We start from the raw sequence: 10,968 nt of genomic DNA on the forward strand, positions 1-10,968 counted from the left end.
GGAGATGATGGAGGCCAGAGCCGCTTGCATAGATTGAGAACAGAAAATAAGGAAGGAGCCACCAAGTAGGGCTCCCTGAAAAACCCAAGCTTACCGCTGTACAAAAAAAGTGGCTCCCGCATAGAAAAACCTGCCCCACGAATACTGAAAATACCCAAAGGAAAGGAAAAAAAACCAGCAGCAAGGCTGGGCTGGTAGGAATGGCATAGAACTTTGGTTTGGAAAGGCTAGGAAGAGTGTGAGCTGTGCCCCTCTTCCTCGCCAAGCTCCCCAGAGCCAGCGCTGACACTTGCTCCAAGGGGGTCAGTAAACAAGCAAAGCCAGGGGCCTTTGGTTCTGAAAAGTCTCCATTATGATGTCAAAGCACAGCCTCCAGGTCCTACTTGGGCTTGCCTGCAGGGGGCAGAGGAGGCCTCTTCTGTGAATCCAATTAAAGCCAACGTGTAAGTAGTAAGGCTTTGGGGACAAAGCAACAAGGAATCCTATCACTACACTTATGAAACTAAAGCTGGGGAGCAGAGGCTGACAGGAGACACCCCTCACCCCCTCATCCTACATGTCTGTGCCCCAGTGGGTGGTCCCCTTCCAGGCTGAGGAGGGGGTGGCTCCAGGGCTGGGAAGAAAGGAAGGGATCCCTGAGCAGTTAGGTCAGGCAGATTCCCAGCACCTGTTCCAGTTCCTGCCTTTGCTGTTGCACCTTGGCAATGATGTGCCTCCCCACTGGTTCCTGGGCCCAGGGCTTGTGATAGAAAGCAGCTTGTCTCTCTTCCTCAGGACTCCCAATCACATCAGTGATAATCTTGAGGTCCTGGCGCTGGGAACGGAGCGATTCCTGGATGAAGTCCTGGGGGTCAGTGCTAAAACAGAGCGTGAGATCCCTCTGGGTCTTCAGCTGGTTGATGGACTCAATGGTCTCATGGATTTTGACATCAAGGGAAGCAATCTCCTGCTGATTGGTGGTAGAGGCCAGAAAATTGCTCATCTGGACCTTGAGTGGGTCATCCACTCCACATCAATGTCATAACAGCCTGTCTTCTTCTGGTTGTTAGGGTCCACACTAATTACATGGTTGACGACAATGGGGTCTGGATGCTGCAGCAACCTGGCTAGCTTCATGGGAATCTCAGAGAAACGCAGTCGGCCACAACTGAAGATCTGGCGGAAGTAAGTACCAGTTGCAGTTGACGTACTCCCGCTCGTGGTCGTCCTGCAGCTGGTTGTGTTTGATGTAGAGCCACAGGGCCTTCATGATGGCAGCCCTCGTCTGTGTGTGCACCCTCAGCAGCCTCCGCAGTCGGGGGTCCGACTTGTACTGGGGAGGCTGATGATCCAGCATGAGCAGGTGGGTGCACTTGATGTTGAGGTCTCCAGGCCGTTTCACCTGGAAGCCATCTGTCTCCTGGGTGGTGGGCATCTGGTGCCACTCCAGCAAGTGTTTGTCAGGCCCGTACAGTTCCTTGTCCAGCTCAATGACGAGCCTCTTAAAGAATGAAGAAAACTTCCTCTTCTGTTTCCTAAGATCATCCAGCAGTTTTCCCTCTACTCAGAGTTCCCAGGAAGCCACCTTGTCCCCTGCTGGGTTTCCCCCTGGGGGTCCCTGCGGTTCCTGCACTATCACCTTCTGCCTTGCTGGGACAGAACATATTAGAAATATAGATCCGCAGCTTTCGTTTTTGCGTCAGAGGATTTTTGATGGCCTCCTGGATCTCCATCCGCTTTCGAGCAATGGTCTGGTCCAGCTTCCGCTCAAAAGCCAAGAGATCTATGCACGCCTGAGGTTCTGGGACAAGCTCCCAAATTCGCTGAGGTAGAACTTTATCTGCCACCTTCCTCCTCTTTAACCCCCCGCGCTGGGCAGACATCGGGGGCTGGGCCTGGGGCACAAGCAGGAGTTTTTGGAATGGGTCCGTCATGGTGGGTGGCATGCCAGGTCGAAGTGGAGCAGCTGCGCCAAATGGGGAGCTGGCAGGGGGTCCCACCTTCAATCCAGCCATGGGCATCCAGCTCCCTGGTGACAGGGGTTCCCACCTGCAAGCCAGGCCTCTGGTACTGCGCCGCAGGGCCCGCGGGGCTCTTGGGGCAGAAGGCGGTGGCCCCCCAGGCCTCTAGCAGGCCTGGGCCCCCTGAGCACCGGTCCGAGCAACATGCTGGGTCCGGCTGGCAGAGGCGGAGCTCCCAGGGCCGCCTGGCTCTGTTATTTTGATAATTTTGACTGTCTGAGATAATGGAAAATTTTCATCAGATGCTGTCTGTGATTAATGCTTTCTGAGACCTCTCTTCTCCTAGAACCTTCTTTTTCCTGATTACCTCTTGGCTATGGCTTTTTGATGACCTAGGTTTGGTTTAGATGATTGCTTCTGGAAAAACTGTGTTAGCATCCTTGCGGTGGTGTGGAGCCTCCTGAGGAAGGAGAGGCAGGACAGGATTCTAGATCAAGTCGTTGCAGTTAGTAGGAAACTGGGGCTTAGAACCAAATAGAATCAGTATCCCCAGTGTTTGAGGAGGAACACCCAGGACAGAACTGGTTTCAGACTCTGGACAAGGCTGAAACAGCTTATGTCAACTGAAGGCACCTTTTCTAAGTTTCAGCCATCCATGGACATTGGAGAGCACATGTGCGGTTCCCCAGCCTGTTTTAGGCTCTGGGAACAAAAGCTGGCACTGTATTGCATTGTACTGGAAACTGACTAGAAGAGGCTTAGGTTTTTATTGTTTTACTTCCAGGAGGAGAGGGGAAAAAATAACTTGCAAATCAGGTGGATGAAAATTGAGAATGAGAAAGATTTGCTTGTTGAAGATAACCCTGTTTTCTCTCTCTTTTATTAGGTGTTCGTGAAGAGGCAAGTAAGGCTGAATCCCTTCTGTTCTTCAGGAATTCTTTTAAAAGTATTTTGTTCTTTGTCTTAGATCGAGACTGAAGATGTGACACCATACATTACTGGTATCACCTTCTGCAGCTGAAATACAGACTCCAGAACTGGATGTGGCATGGTGTAATTTTTCTAATTAGCCCTAGAACTCTACGTTAAAGGCTCAGACTGCGTGTCCTTTGGCATGACATCAGTCCGCCGCTGACTCTGATTGTCAGCAGGAGTCTAATTATTTGGGCCAAAGCATTTTGCCTAGAGTTTATATTTGTATTCAAAGAGAACTTCTGTGTAAGGAAAGAAAGGCTTTTTGTTATTATTGTTCCTCTTTGGAATTAGCACCTATCTAAATTAATCCTCTCTAACTTCTCATACTTCTCCAGTAGGTATACTTCCTAAACTTCTTTAGTAACCAACAAAAAGGGGAGTGATAGTCTTTTAATGAGCTTTCTAGAGATACAAAATTCACAGCTATTAAATCCAAGCTGTATCTAATGTGAAGTTTCAACCTAATGAACAGCTGTACATATGCTGCCTTCCCACACAGTGGAACTTGATGGAAGCCCTGGTTTTACAACTGCTGGTTATTGATTAAACAACTAGGCTGTTTTGATGCTGGTTGTTTCTGTTGTTGCACGCATCATCTTAGGTTTGGAAGAATTATTGCAGATATTAACGTTATTAGAGTTATTAAAGGTCACTAGTCTGTCCCCTCACCCACCCTATGCTGGTAACATCTTTACAACATCTCCCCCAAGTGGTTGCCTTGATCATGATCGAACCCACCTAATGACAGTGGGGAGAAGGCAGACTTCATAATCCAGCAGTTATAATTTAGAGTTATTCCTTAATATAGTTTACCTAAAACTATAGTGAACTCCAGCTTAGGAGTGGGCCTAAATGTATAAATAGATAAGTTGATATAAAATGTGGTGAATGCTTTGATAGAGGCACAGATAAGTTGTTTAGAAACAGCTAACTGCATGGGAGAACATGGGAAAGAATTTGTCTTGAAGGATAAGTACATGTGCTTATGTACTCGTGTGTGTGTGTGTGTGTGTGTGTGTGTGTGTGTGTGTGTGTGTGTGTGTGGTGGGGAAGAGTATTTCCCGAGAGAGGATATAGGTGCAAAGATATGGAATTTAGGAAAGGCTGTGTTAAGACATGGTGAGAAGTTCAGAATGGCTGGATGGAACCTGCAATGGTGAAAGAGATGTCTTGAGGCAGGCTATTTGGAGTTTTGTTGCCCACCCAAAAAGTTTAGATTTTATCCTATAGGAAAAGAAGAGATTTCAAAGGGGTTAAAGCATCAGAGTGGCTTGATCAGATTTCAGTTTTATGAAGATAATCCCAGTGGCAGTTTTGAGGACTCATTTGCTGGAGGAGAGACTGTTTCAAGGACACAGGTTGGATACAAAGTGCTCTGCCCTGCTGGCAGCCCATGTGTCCTATAACATTTCTGGTTCAGAAAGTAAAGTCACTATCTATAGAGCCAGTCAGGCTTAACTGGTTTTGGTGGGTTCTTGTAAAATGTTACACCTAATGTTGTGTGAATACCGGCAAAGTGAAATAGGAAATCATGGCACAATCATGGATTGTGCGGGGAAATAAAAATTGACGTGAAATACTATCTTAAAGAATTTTAAGGTGGGAAATATCTAGGTCATTGAGCAAGGTTTTTTCCCATGAAATGTTCAACTTTAGTTTGGCTGGACATAGTCTGAGGCACATACTCAGTAATTAGATGATTTCAGCAGTATGTTTTTCTGTGACATCGTTATGGGTCAGAAAGTCACTATACAGGTCAAAATGAAATCACGTAAGTATTTTATTTTGAAAAGGCAATGTCAAAATAATATTATGAGAGGCTTTAGAAATTTGTATGTACTTAACATTCAGCTGGAATGTGGGGATTACTACTCTCAAACCAGTATAGGTGGTGCTTTTTTTTTTTTTTTTGCGGTACGCGGGCCTCTCACTGTTGTGGCCTCTCCCGTTGCGGAGCACAGGCTCCGGACGCGCAGGCTCAGCGGCCATGGCTCACGGGCCCAGCCGCTCCGCGGCATGTGGGATCCTCCCGGACTGGGGCACGAACCCGCGTTCCCTGCATCGGCAGGCGGACCCCCAACCACTGCATCACCAGGGAAGCCCTAGGTGGTACATTTTTGATCTCCTTTCAGGAAATGCATTGGTGCTCAGAAGGTGAGGAGTTTTGAACTTTTTAGCTCTCACCCACATTTACTTCTGCCCTACGAGGCTTACATCATCTGCCCTTTTTGGTTTGCTGGCTAACCAATTCCCATTCTCCACATGCCGTAAACAACTATTCCTAAGATAGGTAATGTCACAAACAGAAATTGATCTGTTTCAGAAAAAGATGAGGGGGGAAATATGCCTGAATTAAAGCCATGAAACAGATCCTCAAATATCCTCGCTAATGTAATGTGAGAAATAGGCTTCCAATAGTTTATTTTTATTCATGTTATTTATTTAGTAGCATCACCACGCGGGGGAAAGTAGATTTGTTACCAACTCACACAAGAGTTCAGTCTGGACACTGGTTGTCTTCCCTGTGGGGCTGGCTGGCTCCCGTGCTTTGTCATCTCTCAGAGTTTTCCTGATAAATAAATATGTGTTGGTCGGAATTGATCTCTGGCATTATTGTCAACGGCACCCATGAGTTGGCCCACAACTGCACATTTTCCTGCAACTGGTCTGTGGCTGCACCCTATCATTTCATATTCACAGCCTGCTCCATCAGGCTAATAAATCAGCTGTTTCTTATGCATGACATGCTGTGTCGTGTGACTGATGGAAAACTGCAGCATTTTAAGTCTTGTTCTAGAGTCTCCATTATGCTGCCAGCCTCTCCGTTATACTCTATAAAAATGTTTCCTGTTATGGACTATCAGAAGCAAAAGTAGGTTGTTTTAGAGTCAGAGCAATCTGAACCCTGTAAAGTACTGCTAGATTAGCAGGCATGGGTAGATGAGGAGAAGCTGTTTGGAAAAAGATGTGCTTAAGGGCATCAAACATAAGCACAAAAATTACCTTTTTCAGGGCCCTGCATATATGGACATAGATAGAATAGCTTCTGTGGAAGCTGTGATTCAGTATGAGCTGGAAAACTTCTTTCTAAGAGGTCTGGAGACTTGTTAGAAGAAAGACAAGGACAGGTGACTGACACTCATTATGTACTTTGTGTCCAGTGCTGTGCTATGTTCTACTGCACATATTAGGTCATTGATTCTCAAATAACTCTGAGAAACAGGGATTTCTATCCCCTCCCCCCTTTTTTTGGCCACGGTTTGTGGCATGCAGGATCTTAGTTCTCTGACTAGGGATTGAACCCTCGGCCCCTGCAGTGGAAGTGCTGAGTCTAAACCACTGGACAACCACCAGGGAAGTCCCTCTATTCCCTTTTTTTCATTAACGTGTAAGAAACAAAGTCTGAGAAATTGTGGAACTTTCTTGCTTTCTCACAACGAGTACAGTTCTGTAGCCCTTCCTGTGCCCTTTCCATGACCCTCTCCATGCTCCCAACTGAACGGCTCCCCAGGGAAAAGCTCTATCTCTAACCAGCTCTGGAGATTCTGGGAGGACTTGACAGGGCTCCAACAATTTGCTTCTTGAGGTTTCAGTGGCTCAATGGCTAGAGACTGTTCGTCCTAACAACACAAAAACAGACTTCAGTGTAGTTTGTTTCTATTGATAAATTACATACACTGTTTATATTAGCAAATAATGTGGCAATTTAAAAATCATGTTTATCAAATCATTATTATGTCTTAGGGTTCTGTAGAACAGTCTGATAACTACAAGCTTAATATATTCCAATAAATGGATTAACTGCTTTGACATGTATGTCTTCCTATCTCTTCTTACCTTGAAGTCTAGACCTTCTTACATGTACTCATGGTCACTCATTAGCTCCAGGGAAGGTTTTTAGAGAATGGCTCTGCAACAAGAGTGAAGTTCTTGGCTTATGAGTTGTAAGAATCTGGAATTTGAGCATCAGATGCCTTAGTCCTGAGATCAGTGGGCAGAATTTATGGCCTAAGTGATAGATTTGGAAGAATATGTTGTGGGTCAGAGGCACTTTTTCTAATATCCAGATAGATGAAGATTCTGTGTGATGATGAGTGAGAGGAGATAAATCAGAAGAGACACACAGAGCACTGCTGATGGGTCTCCTGAGAAGGATCCAACACTCTTTCCATACTCTTGGGATGTAATCATTTTAAAATATAGTTTTAAACAAAAGTTGTGTATATTTAAGGTGTACAATATCATGATTTGATATATATATGGGTATAGTGAAATGATTATTATCGTTAAGCTAAGCAGCATGTTGTCTCCTAACATAGTAGTTTGTGTGTGTGTGTGATGAGAACACCTGAAATCTACTCTATTCACATTTTCAATATTCAATACAGTATTATTAATTATGGTCATCATGCTGTATGTTATTCTTTAGACTTGTTCATACTACATAATGGCCAACAACTTTGACCAATACCCTTGACCCTTGACCAATACCTCCCTTATTTCCCCTCCCCTCCTCCCTGCTTGGCCCAGCCCTGGTAACTCATGTTCTAGTCTCTGTTTCGATGAATTCAACTCTTTTTTTTTAAAAGACTCCACATATAATTAAGATCATACAATATCTTCTTCATGTGTCTGGCTTATTTCACTTAGCATTATGTCCTCCAGTTTCACCCACGTTGATGCAAATGGAAAGATTTCCTTCTTTTTCATAGCTGAATAATATGTCTGTCTGTGTGTGTGTGTGCATGTGTGTGTGTGTAAAATCTCAAGCTCTGAACTTGGATTAAAATGATCTTGTATTGCTAGTTTCCCCAGGTGCTTAGCAAAAGCATTATAAAATCCTGTTTGGAAGATAATAACTTGATACTACTAATAATTTTTCAAATAACATATTTAACATACAATAAGAACATCTAGATCCAAAGGACAAGACTCCTCTTGAGAAACAGCAGTTAATAGAAGTAGATCCATAAAGACTGTAGATACTGGAATTATCAGACAAAAACTATGAAACTGTGGTTACTATGGTTCTGAGAAAATAAACGTCAAATATAAAACCGTGGCAGGTAACTGAAAATTATGAATAGTGACACAGCACATTAAACTATATATTTTAGAACTAACTTCAACAGTTGAAATAAAGAGCGCTATGAATGAGTTTAATAGTAGATTAGGCAAAACTGATAAGAAAATTGGTGAACTGGATGACATGATGGAAGAAATTAATCACAATTAAGTAGAAAGAAGCTAATTTATGGAAAATATTGAAGGAAGGGCAACAGAAATAGAGGATACAGTGAGAAGGGCTGCCATAAGTGGAGTCCAAGAAGGAGAGAAAAGAGAGAGAATGTGACAGATGGAATATCTGAAGACAATGACTGAGAATTTTCTGTAACTTGTAAAATACACAGATTCAAATATCCTAAGGATGACAAATAAAAAGAAATCCAAACTTAGACATATCAGAGTGAAACATATGCAAATATATGTATGAAATAGGCCAAGTTTACTAATAGATGTACATATACACACCTGAAAATCTCTGTATGTCTCTTAATCTTTAAAGTATCTGGAAATAGCACTATAAAGTTGGCATCATCTAACAGTGTGCGAAGTCCTGGTGCTACTAATGGAGCCAGCTCCTTCATAGCCATTGCTCCCCTCCTTGAATGTGCACAAAAAGCCTGCAATCAAAAGGAGTGAAATTCATTTAGGAGAACAGGCATTGGCTCTAATTGGAAAGATAAGCGTCACAGTCTCGTGTAAATGCACTTTCTTCAGCAGCACATGTTGAATCCTTATTTTCCCACTCAGTCTTTTTAGCTATTTTTTCAGAAGCTGAGAATTCTTTAGCAGATTTGTGTCTTTGTATGTGTTCAGTGATATCACTATGACCTTCATAGTGGTTGGTAAATGTTGACAAGTTTTGCAAGTTACACGGTCATCATTAACTTTCTCAGAGATAAAGATGTAGCACTTATTTTTTTCGTTAAATACACTGTTCCATTCTTTTGAACTAATTACTGCTAACAGGGTTTATTGTAAATTGAAAAATGATGAAAATAATAAAACAAACAGCTATACATTTATAATTTACATTGAAATAAAGACAACAACCACTGTAGTAAGTGTGTTCAGACTACTCTTCTTATGCTACGCAGCAGGATTCTTCATCATCTATTTTCCAGGCATACTTCTTGTAGACTTAGCCTATAATTTCCCATTTTCCACTGACTCTGCTGATTGGATGCCTGTGGCTTCATGCATATCATCAGTATAGGGTATGGCCTAATTAGCTAGTGGACCGGATTGTTGTCAAGGGCAACAGCATTCCTGTTTGAGTGCAATTGTTTTATCAGTAAGCTTCTGCATGCTTTCCTTGAAAGGAAAATGTTAGTTCTGTTGTGTACGAGAAAGACTTGGAAAAAGAGAAAAGGCTTAAGACACTTAGGATTAAAATATCAAACATCTATAAATAAATTTACAGAGAAGACTATAAAACTTTATTAAAATAAACTAAAAAGACTGACATAGAGAAATAGATATTGGTTATAGACTAGAAGATTCAAATTTGCCAAAATGTCTTTTCCCTAAACTTATTTATGGATTTAATTCAAATCCAATAAAAATTGCAGTAGGGTTTTTGTGTGTGTGTGTGGAATGTGAAAAGTTGATTCTAAAATTTATATGGAACTGCAAAGATTAAAGAATAGCCAAGTTAATATAAGTCTACATTAATTTATACCCTGTGGTATTAGCACAAGGACAAACAGACAGGGGAACGAAGAGAATAGAATGTCTAGGAATGGAACCAGATATATATGGCAAAGTAACACTGCAGAGCAGTAGGGGAAAGGCTAGTATTTTCAACAAATGGTGCTGGGACTATTGGACAACACTTATTGTAGAAAAAAAAATTGGATCTCCTGTCACACCTAACACAAAAATCAATTCCAGGTGGGTTACAGACTTACATATCAAAAAAAAAATCAAACTTGTACTGGATAATAAAGAGAATATCTTCATGACCTTAGATAGGAAGTGATTTCTTTTTTTAAATTAATTTTTATTGGAGTATAGTTGCTTTACAATGTTGTGTGAGTTTCTACTGTACAGCAAAGTGAGTCAGATATATGTATACATGTATCCCCACTTTTTTGGATTTCCTTCCCATTTAGGTCACCACAGAGCACTGAGTAGAGTTCCCTGAGCTATACAGTAGGTTCTCATTAGTTATCTATCTTATACATAGTATCAATAGTGTATATACATCAATCCCAGTCTCCCAATTCATCCCATCCCCCCCTTCCTCCCTTGGTGTCCATACATTTGTTCTCTACATCTGCTTTGCAAATAAGATCATCTATACCATTTTTCTAGATTCTGCATATATATGTTAATATATGATATACGTTTTTCTCTTTCTGACTTACTTCACTCTGTATGACAGTCTCTACGTCCATCTACATCTCTACAAATGACCCAATTTCATTTCTTTTTATGGCTGAGTAATACTCCATTGTATATATGTACCACATCTTCTTTATCCATTCCTCTGTTGATGGACATTTAGGTTATTTCCATGTCCTGGCTATTGTAAATAGTGCTGCAATGAATACTGGGGTACATGTGTCTTTTTGAATTATGGTTTTCTCTGGGTATAGGTCCAGTAGTGGGATTTCTGGGTCATATGGTAGTTCTATTTTTAGTTTTTTTAGGAATCTCCAAACTGTTCTCAATAGCGGCTGTATCAATTTACATTCCCACCAACAGTGCAAGAGGGTTCCCTTTTCTCCACACGCTGCTCAGCATTTACTGTTTGTAGATTTTTTACGATGGCCATTCTGACCAGTGTAAAGTGATACCTTTACACTGCATTTTGAGTTTATTTCTGTGCATGGTGTTGGGGAGTGTTCTAATTTCATTCTTTTACATGTAGCTGTCCAGTTTTCCCAGCACCACTTATTGAAGAGACTGTCTTTTCTTCATTGTATATTCTTGCCTCCTTTGTCATAGATAAGGTGAACATACGTGTGGGAAAAATATGGAACGC

General features: G+C 42.0%; 1 pseudogene across 1 annotated transcript; it reads right to left on the reverse strand.

Annotated features, from left to right (window-relative positions):
- Window positions 1-583: 583 nt before the first annotated feature.
- Window positions 584-2,990, reverse strand: LOC309799173 (SWI/SNF-related matrix-associated actin-dependent regulator of chromatin subfamily D member 2-like; annotated as a pseudogene). Its single transcript has 2 exons — window positions 2,949-2,990; window positions 584-2,191 (listed from the first exon to the last, which is right to left on the reverse strand). The product of its transcript is annotated as an SWI/SNF-related matrix-associated actin-dependent regulator of chromatin subfamily D member 2-like (transcript).
- Window positions 2,991-10,968: the final 7,978 nt, after the last annotated feature.

The sequence above is a fragment of the Mesoplodon mirus genome (assembly GCF_964341445.2).
Source record: "Mesoplodon mirus genome assembly, chromosome: 3".
Classification (NCBI taxonomy): Eukaryota; Metazoa; Chordata; class Mammalia; order Artiodactyla; family Ziphiidae; genus Mesoplodon; species Mesoplodon mirus.